This window comes from Danio rerio, chromosome 20, assembly GCF_049306965.1.
Source record: "Danio rerio strain Tuebingen ecotype United States chromosome 20, GRCz12tu, whole genome shotgun sequence".
Lineage (NCBI taxonomy): Eukaryota > Metazoa > Chordata > Actinopteri > Cypriniformes > Danionidae > Danio > Danio rerio.
In genome coordinates, this window is record NC_133195.1 from 31,343,023 (window position 1) to 31,362,920 (window position 19,898).

Consider the following 19,898-nt stretch of genomic DNA (forward strand, 5'->3'; position numbering starts at 1 on the left):
GCTTTCACATCTGACACTCGAATACCCTGTCAGAAAAGTCTAGTGGCTGAAATGGCCTTTTTACAATGTCTGGTATAATGTTAATGTTGTTTTCATGTGTTTACATAGATTTAGACCGTGACCATATTGGTCACGGTCTAAATACACAATACAGTTACGATCTTATTGACACATAACATTGTTAAGATAACATAATATATGCCCTATAATTACCAAAAAATAAATCAACTGGAGTAACTACAGCAGTCGGGATCCTCAATCTTAAATGAAGCAAGGGATGGTGATAACATGATGACGTGTGCAGATGTTGTAGTGCTGTCCCATTTCTTAAGGGTGTGTCCATTCACACTCTGTTTCAAGGGCCAAGGGTAAGGGGTACAAAAACAGAATTGGGATTGGGCCTGAGTTGGTACTGATATGGTTTGAAAATTTAATTAAAAGAAATAAAATAGTTCCACTCTTACCTAATGTTGGTATCAGAAGAAAGGCAATGCGAAGACTACTTTTCCATAATTTGGCACTGCACAGTGGGGTGTTGTCTTCAAAGCAATTTATCTAATAAAAATCAAATCTATCATCTAATTACTGGCTTCAATAAAATGTTTTTAGATAAAGTTTTAAGTTCTGAAACTTATAGGATGTGACTAGTACAAAGACATATTATTTGTCAAAATATCCAGGGAATTTACATTTCTCAGTTCATGACCCGTTTAAACTAAATCTTTCTCTTTCTTGAGCAAATGACTGGTCTACTGAGAAGAACTGATAGAGAAAAGGATTGAGGTCCTGTAAGTCATTACTGTCCATTACTAAATCTCAGTCCCTTAGGAGAGTGGCTTCCTGCTGATGTCTTTAAGGAGCAGTAGTGCTAGGCTTGGTACAGTTCATTCTAGTTTATTAATCATAGTCTCACGAGCAGCACCTGAACTGACTTAATCTGACCAACCTTATCAGCATTGCGCAAACGCAATGACTAGCAAGAAATATTTTTCCCAATAACTCAGTTTAATCTTGATTTCTATAGGATACTGCTAAATATGATACATGCTTAGATTTCCTAAAACATTTGACAAGTCCTGCACAAAACACTTTTATAATACAGTCAATACACATTTGGCCTCTGTACAACAACACGTTTTCAGAACTTATGGACACATTGAAACAAGAATCAAACACAATTCTAAAATGCACTCATGAAAATAATGGTTTCCAAGTGGGGTTTCACAACATATCTAGTACCCACAAGGACATTTCAGTGAAAAGTTCTTATATTAACTGTGTGTGCATGTGTGCGTGTGTGTGTAAAACTTGAATTCTCACTTTAAAGTATATAATGTAAAATGTATGCAAGCCCTTTTTTTAAAAAAATAAAAACTTTAGCAACTACTTAACACGTTAATAACTATGAATACCTCACTATACTGTACAGTAGCAAGACCCTAGCAAAAGAAAATTTCCAACAACCAATGAAAACAACTTAATGATGGCCAAGACCTCGGCTGGTTCCACTTTCCAGGTCTGATTATATGAGTAATAATTTGAGGTAATACAAGGCATTTAAATCAATCTCAATCTGCTTGCAGACACATCCGGTCCATCCTGATTATTTTAAACACACACTATATGATATTTATGGGATTTACATTGAGGTAATTACAGCTATGATTATACATTCACAATAGCAAATGTGAAAATATGAAACAAGTCTGTAGACACCAGAGATTGAGATGCTGCTTGTGCAAGACTTCTCACTAACCTCTCACCAATACTGTGATGAAAAAACAGCCTCTTTTATGCATGTAAAGGGTGTAAAAAAAGCTACGAGACCACTAGTTAACAAATGGAAACATTAGCAGCTGAAATGTCAATGATGATTTCTGCATAATATTGATAATATCTTCTAATTTGTGATACACCATGATTTTCTGATTGTGTGTGCATGTTTAAGATTTGACAGAACAAAAAAAAGAGCCTTCACAGATAATTAAAATAACAGAAAGTCAAAGGTACTCACCAGCAGGCCAAGTTCCCTAAGTACTGAATTCTTGGTTGCATTCACACAATGTTATACAACATGGAAGTCATGTAAGCCGACTGACATTGACATAAAGCACTGAATTCGACTAAATCAACAACTGAAGGATGGAGGAGGCCATAATCAAAAATCATGGTGCTTTATGTTTTCCAGGACAATGAAGATGAAATGTTGAGAAAGGGACAAACACTGTTGTCAAAAAGGCCTAAGTTAAATAGTTTTCTGTATATGTATGTCTTGTAATATTTTAAAATACTTTCTCATTATACTAAATAGCCAAAATTCACCCAACCAGCATATAATAACACTATAGTTCCTATATTTACTGAATTAGACCCTGCTCCAAAGTAGGAACTTACTACCCCTCAAATAGTGTTCCTAAAACTAAAATTGTGGACGACAAAAACTTAATTTTGCACAGGCATATTTATAGAAATTGGCAATAATACATTGTATGGGTCAAAAACATTAAACTGCTTTCATGCCAAAAAATCATTACAATATTAAGTACAGTTCATGTTAGATGGAGATATTTTGTCAATTTCCTCCTGTAAATAAACCAAAGCTTAATTTTTGGTCAGTAATGATATAAACATAATTTGGACAACTTTAAAAGACGATTTTCTCAGTGTTTTATTTATTTGAATGCTTGGTTTGCAGATTTTCAAATAGTTACATCTTAACCAAATTGTAACCCATCCTATCAAAACAAACATCAATGTAAATCTTATTTTGTAGCTGACTCTGCTCGGTCAGCTTGTATTTCTACACTGTAAAAAATTTGACCTTAAATTCACAGTAAATTACTGGCTAATAATTGCATTACTTTCACAGTAAATTACTGTATGTAAATTCACAGTAAATTATTGTGAGGTAGTTCACAGTAATTTACTGTGGTTTTGTCACATTAAATTATTGTGAAATTACAACCATATATTGTAACTTTACAGTAGATAATAAAGTCTGTTACTGTGATTTCACAGTATTATCTTGTAGAATTAACTATATTTTACTGTGAATTTGCAAAACGATTACTGTGATTTAGCAGTAGGTTGCAGTTTAAATACCTGATTTAACTGTAAAGTTACAATTATATCCCGGATTACTGTAATTTAACAGTTTGGTGCTTTAAAATTTCAAAGCAATTTTAGGTCACACAAAAATGAAAATTCTATCTTGATTTACTCACCCTCAGGTTGTTCCAGCTCTGTTAAAAATGTTTTTTTGTTAAACACAGGAATAAAAATATCAAATAATCCTCTTTGTGTCCAAACAACCTGAGGATGCGTAAATGACGACAGAATCTTCATTTTTGGGTGATCTGAGAAGACTCTAAAATCAAAATAAAAACAAACACACATACATTTTACAGATTTATTTAACAGCTTAATGACATCTGTGTAAACATTTCAGAAAACTTTCAAAAGGTGAAGGTGAAGCCTCAAAAAATACTATAAGAACATATTCATAAAAAAATCTGACATCATATGTAGCTTACATATAAAAAGCAGTGCTTCAGAGTGCGCTCTCTCTGTCTCTCATTATATATATATATATATATATATTCATATATATATATATATATATATATATATATATATATATATATATATATATATATATATATATATATATATTCATATATATATATATATATATATATATATATATATATATATATATATATATATATATACACACACATGAGAGAGAGAGACAAAACTTCTTGCTAAATTAGGCAGTCGTCTATTCAAGGTCAATCATTTTCCTGATAATTTTACACACTTGCTGGTTGATGTGTCTTCTCTGCTTCTTTGACTTCGTCTGTCTCCCATCTCCAAACTGGTGCCCAAAAAGCACCTATAAGCAAAAGGGCAGACAAACAGTTAGCTTCATACAACACTACTGGGACACTACTGCTGCACTAGAGAGCAAAATTACTGTTAGCTCAGTTTGAACATGCTGACAATACTGTAGCTCAGTCAAACTGCAATCATTTAAACAAAAACATCTGAAAAGCATTTCCATCACAAACACACAATCAAGAACAGTCCAACAACAAATAGTGGTTTTAATGACCTAGGCAGAGCATTTTAAAACAGTTGATTTGATTTACATCTTCTGTTTACAGACTATAATCTAATGCTGGGTTCACACTTATTGCAAAGTTAACACGTGCATCACAGCACTTGCTCTTGAATACTAGCAGGATGTTTCTTGCATCAAGCTAATTTTTTATGATTTAAATATTAGGAAAATTTTGCAAAAAAAAACTTGATTGAAGTGATACAGCACTTGTGTTGTATTCATTTCAATCAAGTTTTTTGCAAATATTCCAAATATTTTTCAACGTTTTTTGAGTTTCACTTAATTTGTGCTGCCCAGTAAAAATTTCCCACTATTTATGCATTTGCAATGACTTGTATGTAATCCACTCACCTGAATAGGTAACTTCACATATGGTATAAGAGCCCCATCCTTTTAAAGACAGCTTCCCCTCTGGTCTCCAGCACAGACAAACAATTTGTGTCTGCAACACGGCCCTTTATAACAAGGGGACAAGGGGAGTCATGACTTGTGCTCCTATACATTCCTTGTTTAACCCCCCCCCCCCCCCCCCCCCCCCCCGCCAAAACAAGCCCTCAGTTACAATATTTATTGTATACATTACCTTAAATTCCAGAGTGCAAAAGGCAACTTCAGCATACTTCAGTTTCAGACCAGATTCAAAGTCAGTTGTGAAATCCAGGTGAGGTCCCATGACCACACGACCCTCCAAGGAATAAGACTAAAAGGGGGAAAGAAGGACTAAATTAGAGGTGTTTGTGAATAATTAAATTTGTTTGTAGAAACAAAGTTGACATTCCATGCTCTGCCTATTAAAAACCAAGCAAACAAACACACATGCCCAGTAAAATTGCTAATAAAAATAAAAACTATAGTTTAAAAAAATCTTTGTCTAATATTTACTACTACTGGAGGTAGTGGTGGAACTTCTGGAAGAAGAAAAAGAGTGTGTACAAGAAACTGCTCACAACAAATCTGTGAAAAACCTGACATTTAAAATTTAATAAAAATGAGGAAGGCATCAACATTACCTTTAATAATCAAGCGAGGGTTGATTGGTAGCATCAGTGTTTCAACATCTGTGGCTGTAAAAAAATTTGAATATAATAAGAGTAGAATAAGACTCAACCTAACACACGCACACACTCTATATATATATATATATATATATATATATATATATATATATATATATATATATATATATATATATATATATATAGGTTTAGATTGTGATAATGAATTTAGGTTATATTTGTGTGCTCAGAATTTACTCACCTCACACTTTAGCTATTATCAGGTACACCTGAACACCAAAAAATAAAATCTACAGTTAGTGACAATATACAATTAGTTCTCATTAGTAAATGTTAGCACTGCATTAACACCAGTGAGAAATATACAATATGTACTGTGTTAGTGTTAGTTTAAAAGAATACAACTGAATTGTATTATAAGCCTCATTTAATAAAACAGTTAAGACTTGTTTCATAATGAGTTTAGTTTATTTAACTAACTTAACGTTAACGTTACAGTGAACAAAATTAACATACATGATGGTCACTAACCGTAACGTTAACTTAAGTGAAGGTCAGAGTTTACCTTAACGTTATAGTCATTTCACCTTTACTTCAGTCTTGTACTGAAACAGAAAATGCAGTTAACAAGAAGTTAATTAAAGAAAATTCCCTTTCTTTTTTTCAGGAACTAACGTTAACGTTATGCTAATACCTCAGAAAACACTACAATCACCATCTGGCGTCGTTAATTTCTTGCTTTAAAAAAAAGGCGCGCTTAAACCCTGTCCGTGCGAGTACAACTAAAGTAAGTTACTCGGTAAATTCCTGTTAAATGACATACACTATACAGAAATACACATACAACAATCATTTAACGGACAAAAGTCATATTTTAACACTTACCGAGGATGAATCCGTTGGGTGAAGAGACGACGGCGTTGTCTGTGGTGATGGCGCTTGTTTGCGGTCGAGTCGAGTCAGTTCTGTTCAATGAATCGGCTCCTTTAAGTGAACAGTAAAGAGTCGAATTCGGCTCCTTTAAGTGAACAGTAAAGAGTCGAATTCGCCTGAAAACGATTCCGTTTTGTATAATATTGTAAGACGCAAACATATAATTCATTAATATTTCATCATATTGCTTGGTTCGTGTACTGCTTGTACACGAATTGCTTGTTGATCACTTCGAGCTCATGAACACGTCTGATAAAATATCTGAATCTGATTCAATGTCACACGAGTCCTGAACCGAAGCAGTGCAAGAGTAATATATTGATTGAAATATAAAGTTAATTATTTTCTTAGCCATTCAAAATATTACATATCTCTGACTTTAACAATAAGAATAAAGTTCGTTTGGAGTGTATTGAGAATTATTATTTTTTCCTCCCAGGATTCATTTCGCACCAAGCTGCATCAAGCTGTAATGGTGGATGAGAAGGCACATAATATTATAAATATTGCTTGTAATATGTAATGAAATAAAGTTTTAACACTTTTTCATGCGAGAATGTAGTTCTTCAAAACTCAAATCTGTGGACTGTTAGTAAAGATTGTGTGTAATTTTAAGTGTGTTTTGCCGGTAGCGGAGATCTATGACCTCCAGGCGGTAACGGCGCTCTTTACTCATGTATCCGCCGAGAGGCGCCTGTCTTCAGGCTAGACATTGGGACAATTGCCCCGTCTTCGATGGCTCTATATGCGTCCGAAAATGAAGTTTTAACTGTTTTTCATGCTAGAATGTAGTTGTTTAAAACTCTAATCTGTGGTTTATTTATATAGATAAAAAAATAATAATTTATATATATATATATTTAATTCTGAGATTAGTGACCTCCAGGCGATGACAGGTGCCCAATACTCATGAAACCTTCTAAAGCAGACATTTACCCTGACATTGAAATAATTGTTGGCTGTTTACAGTCTTTGGTTTCATTAATTAATTACTTTTTATTCCAGTTTATTATGTTTTGGCTAAGCACACAGTTATGTTCATCAAATATTATTTCCTATTCTATGTTAACTGTATAAAATTAAATAAAGGTGCAGTACAATCAAAAAGATGTTGGTAATCAAATCGTTTTGGGGGCTATAACATTCTGTTATTATCTGTTAAAAGTTCATTTGTATTAATTTCTACGTTGAGTTTAAAAAAGGTTTGAATTTCTATAACTAACGTGCAAAAGATATAGCCCTTTTCACAGTAATTTGCTGTAATCATGCTACCTGCCGTAATTTCACAATAAAATTATGAATACAACATATTACTGTGAATTTTTCAGTTAAATACTGTGAAGGGATACTAATGTAATTTACTGTGAAAAATTACAGTAACTTGTTGTGAAAACCTGGAAATTTTTTACAGTGTAGTTATTTATTGTTTTGCTTTATTTGAATGTATACTGGTGTATGTTTATGTAACAAATTTCCATGTTTCCGGTTAGCTTGAGTCGGAGGTTGATTCATTTAACCTGCGAGAGTCGGTTTGGACAGCATAGTGAGATCTCAATGCAGACACATGTTAAATGCTCCTGATTATTCTACAGCTGGTTATCAAGCCAACATGGTAAACGAAACTTTGTTTGCATATTATTTGATTATTTTGGTGTCCTTTTGTAAGTGTTTGTGTGAAACATTTGGTTTGTTTGTTTATCATTTTAATTTTCACGGTGTTCGATAAATGAAATGCATGGATATCAGTATTTGGGAAGCGTGGACTGTTTTAATAACCGGCGGGTAGCTACATATTTATACAGCCTTCGGTTGGTCAACTTTAAACTCAGTTTCAAAAAATTGACAGTTATTACTCGTCATCCATAGTCCCAATTGTTCCCACATTCCCACATAGATTTGCCAATAGTTCTAAATTGTGAGAAACATTTCTTCCAATGCTGAATACGCCTAATCTATGAATATTCTCTTTACATGAAGGATGCAACCAGATTAAATGACCTCATTGGAACCAACCAAGTTTATGTTGAAGTTAAAGTTTACATTACTGTGTATATTTTATCACATACACAGCATGTGTCTACTGAGAAGTGCTCTTTGGTAAGATTCATTGTGCAACCTTTAAGAAAATGTGCATGAGGGCTATTTTTAAATTTATAAACAGTTAGATTTATGAAGAACCAGGTGCTCTATTGAGAAGGTGAATTATAAGTAGAGGTTTATCTTTCTATTGTTCGAAAGAGCCTTCAGTCCAAATCTTTACACCTAATGCGTGAGGCCTGGCTCATAACACATTCACAAGAAGTGGTCTTTGCACACCCATAGCATGAATAGGTCTTCATGCCATTTTCATAGAATGGCTGCCTTTGAAATGGCCGCCTTCATTATGCTCGTGAAATAACACCTTGGAAACTAGGGCTCTAGCTCTTTTTAACTGCAAATGATGTGATTGTTTCAGCATACAATAACCTTCATCCAGCCATATGCTAATGCAGCCCAATAGCGGATTGTCCAGACAAAACTGTGCACTGCAACAATATCAGCATCTGTTCTTCTTATTCCAAGCCTAACAGCACAGCAACCCAGGCTGCTGATACTAATCTCACCATGACAATAAAGAGGCACTCTATATAAAATTTAAATTTAGTCATTTACTCACCCTTAAGAAGTTCAAAACCTGTAAGCAGGTTAGAGATGAGGAACAATAAATATAACGATCTAATTAAACATGTCAAATAACATGTGACATTAAAAGTGCTATATGTAGGTCTTTGACTCTTTTAAAGCATAAAAATACAGATACTGTATTTAAGAAACATCCCAAGTGAACATTCTTGCTTATCTTAAAAAACTACAAAGTAAAATTGCCAGAGTTAAAATCCTGGTGTTACAGTGTTTTAGAGTGAAGTGTTGTTTTATGGTGCTGAATTAACATTGATGGTGTAAAGAGTATCCTCTGACTGGTGTAATTATCGAAAGCCTGACCTCATTAACACTGGCAGTGCGACATCTATACATTCGGGACATTTTACGGGGTGCGCGCTTCAGTCAGCTAAAACTTTACTTGCAGGCGCCATCTTGAACCCCACCGTGTGTTTTAACCAGGATTGCGGGAAATAATTGTTAACTGGAGAGGTTCAGAAGGTAAGTGATGTATTTTATAAAGTTGTGTAAATCTTTTTTTTCGACTTAAGCAGTAACTTGAAATAAAAGCCTGTGTAGGTGGATTCAATATGGGCTTTATTAACGTAACGTTAAGTTGAATCGTTACAAACAAAGCTATGCTTTAGCTCAGTGTAGTTAATATATTTTTGGTATTCATTTGTACATGTTACATATTAAATCTGTGTACTGTTAGCTTTAAGGGCTGGCCGCAATATTATCCACCTGCCGGCGCCTTTTTTTCTCGAGCCATTTGCTTCATAAGAAATGTTTTATAATGCATGACTAGCATAGTATGTATAGGATTTTAATAAAGTATATGAATAATTACTGATAAAACAAGCAAAAAACACATAACTCCTGAGCCAGTGGTAAATTGTTAACACTTTCGAAAATGTTACTTTAACTCTGGCCGGTGTGGATTATATATACACCGGTAAAGTGTTAAAATTAACTCTCTCAGAGTTGAATCAACACTGTTAATTTTGCTGTGTATGTCAAAGTCAGATATTCTGCTTTGAAAATGTGCTTTCTGTGCTGGAACACCGTCTTTGTTTTGGTTCTTTTAAACTGCCCAATGCCAGTTTAGCCAGTTATATTTCAGCACCCCAGTATCAAAGTATGTGTCCACAAAATGCGACATCCGGTGGACAGTAGCAGACTCTATAATGAGATGTAGATTCAGAGTTCCACATGAGATTGTTATTAATTAACAACTAATATAAATATTAAGAACATAAACATTAGGTGAGCAGGTTGCATTGTAACCCTGTGTCCAAACAACAGACTGCATGATGAGACTTGTATTGATGAGCAATTTGGCTGTTTGAACCAGATGAAACACGACAGAAATTTAAATACAGCCGCACAGAAGCACAGAATAGTGCACTTACTGGACTGCAACAAATAGGCAAGGGTTATCATCTAATACATATTAAACCTCTTTAACATTATTAAAAGTACATACTGAACAACTGATACGTGTTGCTTTGCACGGTTCTAAATTTCAATTTCAAATGCTGCTGCTTTCAGTAACATGGCAATAAATGTCACATAAAATGGCATACAGACTCACATTATCAGCATTTAACACTGAATAAAGCACATGAAGGGTGTACCTGAGGTGATCAATGTCAGGTTAAAAAACGTTTATAATTCTCTGTATAAACAATGTAATTTGTTCTTGGCGTAAAATTAAAGGGGAAAAAACTAAATTTTAGGTGTTGGTTAGAACAAAAAATCCTTTTAATATGGAAAATATTTCTTCTATCACATGTTGGTGCTTTTTTTTTAGAACATGACTTAAATGAAAGTTTAGGCTTGACAGTCAGGCATACTGCTGTTAGTGACATCAACCTGGTGTTGACAACAAATAGGTGTTTTTGCAAAATTATTTATTTTTTTAAATTGCTAAAAATGTCTTGCTGATAAATGGGTAAAACCTATAGTTTGAATGATAGTGGCAACTGCAAGTCTAAAAATTTAAAATTACAATTCATTTGTTTTTTGGAGCTGCCATATGATAGTCATGAAATTTGAATATTTGAATATGGACAACAAGGTTTTTTGTATATAAACTGTTATTACATTGAACAACATTTTAATGAGCATTTTCTGTAAATCACAGCCAGTCTTTAATTTTGTACAAAAATAAATAAATAAATAAAATAATTAAACAAGACACTAATATAAATTACAGGGGACAATGCTAAAGTTGGTGTCATGGTGGCGCAGAGGGTAGCACAATCACCTCACAGCAAGAAGATCGCTGGTTCGAGCCTCGGCTGGATCAGTTGGCGTTTCTGTGTGGAGTCTGCATGTTCTCCCAGTGTTCATGTGGGTTTCTCCCGGGTGCTCCAGTTTCCCCCACAGTCCAAAGATATGCGGCATAGGTAAATTGGAAAAGCTAAATTGTCCACAGTGTATGTGTATGTGAATGAAAGTTTATGGATCTTTCTCAGGCATCCGCTGCGTAAAGCATATACTGAATAAGTTGGCAGTTCATTGCAGCTGTGGCGACCCCGGATTAATAAACAGACTAAGCTGAAAAGAAAATGAATGAATGCTTAAGTTACCATTTTGATGGTTGAAATACATTAACCCATTGATTTCTACCTTGGACCTGGTAACTTGTATTGGTCATTTCTCGCATTCTAGAACCCCGATGGAACTAAAATTGGTTACTAACCATTTTAGAATTAATGAATAAAGAAAGCTATACGAGTTTGAAAGGGCATGTGGATGAGTAAATGATGAAAGAATTAGCACTTTTGGATGGGCTATCCTTTTAATATTAATAGCTTCTAGGTCAAAGAGGTTGTTTCCTTTTAATACAGTTCAATAATTGATCACAGCTATAAATATTCATATTAGGTATTCAAAGGTAATGCAGCTTATGGTCCATGCATCTGATTCGCATAAAAACACAGATCAGGATGTTCGCCCCTCTCTTCTCCTGAATGCCCTTCATATTGGAGCGTTCCACCGGGATACATCATCATGTTGTGACAGCACTTCAAGGCCCCAGCAGATCAATAAGTAAATGACTCTTTTTGTGTGCAAACAAACAATCACAGGGTGAGAAAAACATTGCCAGAGCACAAATATAGCAAACACAGGGATGGAGACAGGCGCTAACATGCCCAAATCAGCAAGGATGAAACATGAGACCTTCCTCTGACCTCAAATGAAACTGTATAATTGCTTACTCCAGAGTTTAATCCAGTACAGCAACCCCTGTGAACGTTTTTCAAACAGTGCAGGGAAACATTTGAAAGCGGATCCGAATACTTGCCACTTTCCCTAAAGCCCTTACAATATATTCTGTAGGAATTCAGCATTCTGTCTCAATACCAAATTCATGCTTGCTAGTCCCAAAAGCAAGGACGACGCCTTTAGTGCAATGCAACATCTAAGGGGAAAAAGGGGGACATGAATTGACTGTGTAATGCCTCAAACAATGTTTGCAGATTTGGTGTTTTATATTATGTGCTCATTTGAAGGATGGCGAACTATGTTATCTGCCATGAACTAATTGGTTAAGTCTAGAAAAGAACACAAATAAGCAATCCGCCCAAAGAAATACTTGCCCGAATAAGTTCAATAGAGCTTGAAAGAAATAATTAACCGAGCTGTCAGAATTTACACAAACACACAAGGACAAACCTGCTCACCCACACACACACACACACACACACAAGCAAAAACAAGAACAAAGCAATAATGGGGCACCAGTCCTTTCTGTCTGCTTGTGTGAAGTGGTAATGAGCAGCACATCAAGCTACTGTACTGCTGTATAATAATAAGTCATCTCGCTGCATCTTGCCACCCACTGCTCTCATTGGCCATTTTATTAGGCACACCTGGTGAACTGCTTGCAAACAGAAACATTTAATCGGCCAATCACATAGCAGCAGATTAATGTATTTAGGCATGAAGACGAGGTTAAGAAAATCTATTGAAGTTTAAACTGGATATCATTACATCATTTTGAATGCGAGTGATGTGGTGTCAGGCTGGTCTGAGTATTTCTGAAATTGCTGATCTTCTGTACTTTTCATGCACAACTTTCTCTTGTGTTTTCATACAGTGATATAAAAAAAGGGGATATATCCAAGGAGTGGTAGTTCTGTGACCAAAAATGACTCTGCCGAGAGGTTCAGAGGAATGGCCAGATTGGTTCAACTGATATGGTAGAAAGGTAAAAATACCTCTGATAACCGCTTTTTACAATCGAGGTCTGCTGAAGAGCATCTTTGAATACACGTCATGTTTAACTTTGAAGCAGATGAGCTAAAATGCAAACCGGTGTCCCTCCTCTCAGATAACAACAACCATAACCTGAGGCTACAATTTAAATACTTGCCAATTGATGTTTAATGGAGCAAAACATTTCACAGTATACCCCATAATATATTTTATTCTGAAGAAAGTCTTTACTTGAAAAAAGAAAATTCAACAACTTTAGAGGTCAATACTTATGGCCCCCTTTACTCTTTCACTGCCATTGATCAGATAACTTGCCAATTAAGAGAAAATGATCCCTTGTCATTGAAGAAATTTTACAGCAATCTGTGTTTTAGGTATATTACGTTAGGAAAAGCCCTAATGTATGTCCTGTACATACATAATGTATGTATGTAAGTGAAGAACATGATTTAACATGATTTCGAGAGTTAAATCTGAGAAAGAGAAAGTAAGGGTAAAAATAAAATTATACAAACTTGCATTGGCTTAATATGCCAGCTACACCAGGGCTCGCCACAGCAAAATGATCTTCCCTTATCTATGTGTACTAGGTTAGAAATGTTTTGCATGAACACACGCACTTGTATGTGTACATTCTGTGTGTGAATAAATGAATGAATGAATGAATGAATGCATGCATGTATGTGTGTACAGTATGTATGTATAGTGTATGTGTGGGCGTAAGCATGTGTGTAATGTATACTAAATACGCATCGATGAATGAGCTAAGCTGAACTGAGTTTAAACTCTAAAAACTGAACTACCCTGATCCAGTTACTATGATCATTTATGTGAAGCTGCTTTGACACAATCTACTTTGTAAAAGCGCTATACAAATAAACCTGAATTGAATTGAATATATATCTTGAAAATGCATCTTTACAAAAATGAATTTGTAAAAATGAAGATAGAATAATATGCTTTTTTTTTTTTAAAAAAAAGCAGGTTGGTTCTTTCATTTGATATATAATATATTCATATGTTTCTAGCCAAAAATATTTTGAGGTCTGTCAAATTTAGATGAAATCATCAAAAAGGCTGAAAGTGGCTGGCAACTTTATTTAAAAAAAAATGTGGCAGGGAAAAAGTTAAGAATTTTTTTTTTTTTCGTTTGATCACCGAACAATTCACTGTTGTCTAATTACTTGCCTAATCAAACTGATTGGCCTAGTTAAGTCATTAAACTGCACTTTAAGCTGAATACTAATATCTTGTAAAATAACTAGAAAAAATTAAGCACTTTCATCATGACAAAGACTAAATAATTTAGTTATTATAAATTAGACAGCTATCATCATGTTTAAAATGTGTTGAAAAAACAGCCCTTAGGGAATTGAAAACAAAATCATTAAAATCTCACAGGAGGGCCAATCATTTTGAGCTGTACATCCTGCCTTTTATCAGTTCTTCAAGTGGGTGCTGGATGTTTAATAGCACACTTAGTAAACTAAGGCCTCTTAGTTTAAACGCCACATCCGACCCTAGTATGCATACTGACCATGTCCTTCCTTTCTGACCACAGTGTACTTAGCTTATGATGGCTATTTCCAGCTGCAATGTCACTAAACCCAAATCATCTCAAACTGGTTTCTTGAACATGATACTTAGTACGTTCACATGGACACCAATACAACTTTAAAACAATTAAGACAATAATCTGTGATTAAGTCGATTTTTTGTACCTTAATCTAACTAAAGTCCTAATCGAAGTAAACACAAATAAAATTTAGACATTTATAGATTAGATTAGATTTAACTTTATTGTCATTACACATGTACAAGTACAATGCAACGAAATGCAGTTTAGGTCTAACCAGCAGCAAGTGCAGGATATAGGTATAAGTTATAAAGTGCAGTTATAGAAAAACTATAGTGGTATTTACATGGATGGATGTACTATGAACATTATATACAGGTTGTATATTAGCCATGAAAAGAGATTTACAATAAATGAATATATGTACATGTGAAGTATTCATATTTTAGTCTCATTATTGAAGTGCAGTACAGACATGTAATTACCTTAATCAAACAATAACCATCATAAAGGACTTTGCCGCATTGCGCGACATGATAGTCCATACGTACATAGCTAATTGATACTGTATTCTCTGCACCAACAGAGTCAGTATAGGACCACAGACAGCCACATTTTCTTTACATTAAAACAACTCTCTCCCAGTCTGTACATGGGTGACAAAAAAAGCACTGTTTACACATGCGGTGTGAAAGAGGCTAATCTTATCCAGTACCTCAGAGTTTGACATGAATGAAATGCTCCTGAATGAAAGTGAAACTGTCGAAAAATTAAAAATTAAATATTAAATATTTAAAATTATATGAAACTCATAGATAATAATTAATAACTAGTGTTCCCGTTATATTGTATAAAGCCATCATATTTATTAACATCTACACCAGTGGTCACCAAACTTGTTCCTGGAGGGCCAGTGTCCTGCTGATTTTAGCTCCAATCCTAATCAAACACACCTGAACAAGCTAATCAAGGTCTTACTAGGTATACCTGAAACATCCAGGCAGGTGTGTTGAGGCAAGTTGGATCTAAACCCAGCAGGGACACCGGCCCTCCAGGACCGAGATTGGTGACCCCTGATCTACACCTTTCTTAACCCTAAACCCAACCATCACAGTTATTAACATCTACACCTTCCCCAAACCTAAACCCAACCATCACAGTTATTAACATCTACACCTTCCCCAAACCTAAACCCAACCATCACAGTTATTGACGTCTACACCAACTCAACACCTAAACCCAACCATCAGTTATTAAGGTCTACACATATCCCAAACCTAAACCCAACCATCATAGTTAATGTCTACACCTTCCTCAACCCTAAACCCAACCATCACAGTTATTAACATATACACCTTCCCCAAACCTAAACCCAACCATCACAGTTATTAACATCTACACCTTCCCCAAACCTAAACCCAACCATCACAGTTATTAACATCTACACCTTCCTCAACCCTAAACCCAACCATCACAGTTATTAACATCTACACCTTCCCCAAACCTAACACCAACCATCACAGTTATTAACATCTACACCAACTCAATACCTAAACCCAACCATCACAGTTATTTAGGTCTACACATATCCCAAACCTAAAACCAACCATCATAGTTAATGTCTACACCTTCCTCAACCCTAAACCCAACCATCACAGTTATTAACATCTACACCTTCCCCAAACCTAAACCCAACCATCACAGTTATTGACGTCTACACCAACTCAACACCTAAACCCAACCATCATATTTGTCAACGTCTACACCTTCCTCAACCCTAAACCCAACCATCACAGTTATTAACGTCTACACATATCCCAAACCTGAACCCAACCATCACAGTTATTAACGTCTACACATATCCCAAACCTGAACCCAACCATCACAGTTATTTATGTCTACACCTTTCACAAACCTATACCCAACCATCACAGTTATTAACATAAAGCCGCTAGTTGCGGAGGCTTTCATACTTGAATTGCTCACCATTGTACTGTTATTTGCAGAGTAGGCTAACTGTCATGACAAAAAGGATAAAGTCAGCAAGTGGAGTTGCATAGTGGAGTTGCTGAATGAATTAATTAAAAAAATATATATATATATATATATACACACACACATATATATACATATACACACACACACACACACACAAACACACATCAAATTAATTAGTTGTAAATTTATTTGGAGAAAGCTCCTAAAAACATTTTATGAAAATATTCTCTGGTAAGTATTTCCGCTATCTTGCCAAGAACTTATCGTTGTGACATCTCGCATGGTTCAATGTGATCTTGATAACTTTAAGTTACGCCTCTAACTTACTACAAGTTACGCCCCTTCATGTTACACCCCTGTCTTGCAGTTCACAGACAGATACACATGACCTATAGAAGTATACCTAATAAAGCGGCCGCTGAGTGTACACCACAACACATAACTCTTCTTCATCACCGCTACACTACCCATTTTATCATTACCTGCACTTCATTTTCATGCCAAATAAAATATGAAAAAAGTCATTTTTCACTATACGGTTGTTTCCCTTCGAGGGGCCCTGAGCCAAAAATGGCCACTGCAGCCCAGACTATGGATGACAGTAATTAATTACAGCTGAATATGGTATGATAATAGGCCCGACTGATATAATTAGCTTCAAGAGCCTCTAAAGCATATTTCTGCCCACCTGGTTCTCCCTTTCTACCTGTAATTAAAAAAGATCATTTGGGAAAGATTTGCTTTGTTGCCCCTTGATTAGATTTAGCAACATTCATCATGTTTTTGTCATGGTTTTTCATCAAGACACGGCAGCAGAAAACCACATGCAAATTCGAAATGGTGCTTGCCTAATTTTCCAACACAAAGGTTGCAAGTTAAATCCAAAAGAGGCCTGACCCAGAAAATTGAGTTACTGAAATCCCACATTGTTCCGTGACCATTGGGCACTATAACAGAGCACTAAACTCAAGGGATGGCCTCTGGTACAGGCCAATTAGCATCACTCTGAATAATTTAATAGTCTGCTAATTAAAAAATGATTTATTTTCAATCGCAAATAAATTCATATCATCATAGTAAGTATTATCAATGTCCTCTAGATAGCAAATTGCCCTGTCAGTGTTTTATGAATTAGCCTATAAGATTTTTAATCATTTCTTTAGTGCCAATATTGATATTCAACACTTCCTCACTTATTTAAACTGTTGTCGTTTAAGGAGTCATTATATTGCATCTGAGAGTGTGTGCGCATGCATTACAATGTTAGTTGCCTGTATATGTTTTTTTCATTACTAAAGTGCTGGTAATGCAATGTAATGTGTATTTATATAGTGCATTTATTGTGTATGGCCATACACCTAAAACGCTGCCCAATCATGAGAGGGGGTCTCTCCACACCACCACCAATGTGCAGCATCCACTTGGGTGATGCAATGGCAGCCACAGGACAACAGAGGAGTGGAGAGATAATGATGCAGCAAATTCGGTGGATGGGATAATTGGGAGGCCATGATCGACCACGGTCTAACATCTCATTCGAAAGAAGGCGCTCACTGACTGTATAGTGTCCCCTTCATCATACTGGGGTTTTAGGACTCGCACAGACCGCAGGTTGAGAGCCCCCTGCTGGCCTCACTAACACCACTTCCAACATCAACCTAGTTTTCCCATGTGGTCTCCAATTCAGGTACTGACCGGCCTCAGCCCTGCTTAGCTTCAGTGAGTAGGTCTTGGGCTGCAGGGTGATATGGTTGTGGAAAGCTATGCTGGAAGTCGATGACTTGCATTTTATGAGTCACTAATGACCAATGAGTTTCAGCCAAAAACCTTCTTTAATGTTCAACTAAAAGAAAAGAAGCAATCTACTTTAAATTATAAATTTTTTTCTGAATATCTAATTTTTATATATATATATATATATATATATATATACATAGGCCCACACTGAATCTGGGTGCGCAAAATTTCGCAGATTTTTAGCCCATCATAAATTCTGTTTATTTACTTGTGTAAATGTGTGTAAATTCATATTTATTCAGTTTTAAAATTGATTTCAGTATAATTATGTCTTTTAGTAGATATATTTTATGAGAGACTTGATTTGTTTACCAAATAAAGTGGATTTTATTGGATTTGCATTGTAAACATTAAATACAAGTTTAAAAGGTTTTAGTTTTTGATTCATATATTAAGGTTTTTAGTTATACTTACAAAATCATTCTGCATGAATCCGCACATTTTTACCAAAATTCTGCGCAGAAATAGCAAAACATGTCAGCAGATTCCGTCTGGCCCATTATATACATTAAAAAAACACTAAAATAAAGTAACAAAAACACACATTGGCACATAAGAGCGCTTTATGTGCATGTACTGTGATACTGACAGGCAATTTGTCTACAATATATTTATGACACTTGGGTCACAGTGTGATATTCCCTCCGCTCAGAGAGTCTCAGAAGTCATATCTGTGGCCACCTGCAAGTCATCGGCTCAGTTTCCTCAAAACAAAATGAACAAAGCTTCAGTGGTTCCCTGGTCAGTTATGCTTTCCTAAGAAGAGCCAGCCAGGAAAATTGCCGGAGCCTTTCTGAGCTGTAAACACGAAAGTGAGACATAAATCTTGCGTAAAATATTTGTCAGTTATCTTCTGCTGGAAAACTCTGCTTGATATAAATGCCCCGGCATGCCTGACTCCAATACTATCTGGCTAATTTATCCTTTCACTGTTGGTTATATATTCTGGCTCTGACATATAGTGACCCCATGGTACGGCTGAGTGAGAAATCTTTTCTTTAGACAGCAAGCTGCAATCAACAAACCCATCTGGGTCATTGACTAAATAACTTTAAGGCTGTTTTTGAAATTACTAAATGGTTGTAAAAGAAAACCAGCCTACAAGGAAAGGTTAAAAGGTGCACGTTCAATCATAAAATGACAATGAGATGTGAATCAAGGTAGACATACTTGAATGAGGCTGGCAGTGATTCAAAGGGCATCTGAGGTCAGTACAAAGCTGTTAACACTTGAGATGTGACAGGAAAAATAAACGTCCCTCTGTGTCCATCCCTCAGCCTGATTAATTCAGCTGGCCATATTCCATTCCACACTGTACAGGACAGGCTCTATCTCTTACTTTTAAGTCACGTCCAGCCTGACTCCTATCTGAACACAGTTATTTTCTCTGCCTATTGCCTTGTCACTGCCTCAAATACCTATTTTTGTAACAACTGAACATGAACAATATTTAGTATTTATGCTACATATCTTTTCACTACTGTTTCAGTTTGTAAAGCTGGTAAAATCTTTTCACAAATGTCATTTATTCTCGTCAACAAAATAATTCAATTTCCAAATGATGTATTTTAACATTTCTAATTTCATA

General features: G+C 35.3%; 1 protein-coding gene and 2 long non-coding RNA genes across 10 annotated transcripts in view; all 3 read right to left on the bottom strand.

The window, feature by feature from the left end:
• The window catches only part of rgs6 (regulator of G protein signaling 6), a 132,945-nt gene that overhangs the window by 98,571 nt on the left and 14,476 nt on the right, over positions 1-19,898 (bottom strand). The gene's annotated exons all lie outside the window — the stretch shown is intronic.
• On the bottom strand, positions 3,758-4,825 carry LOC141379280 (uncharacterized). Its single transcript, XR_012395804.1, has 3 exons — positions 4,707-4,825; positions 4,475-4,578; positions 3,758-3,895 (listed from the first exon to the last, which is right to left on the bottom strand). It is a non-coding gene; the product is annotated as an uncharacterized lncRNA (long non-coding RNA).
• On the bottom strand, positions 5,078-6,100 carry LOC137488659 (uncharacterized). The gene is made up of 4 exons (XR_011007794.2): positions 6,025-6,100; positions 5,705-5,744; positions 5,381-5,408; positions 5,078-5,187 (listed from the first exon to the last, which is right to left on the bottom strand). It is a non-coding gene; the product is annotated as an uncharacterized lncRNA (long non-coding RNA).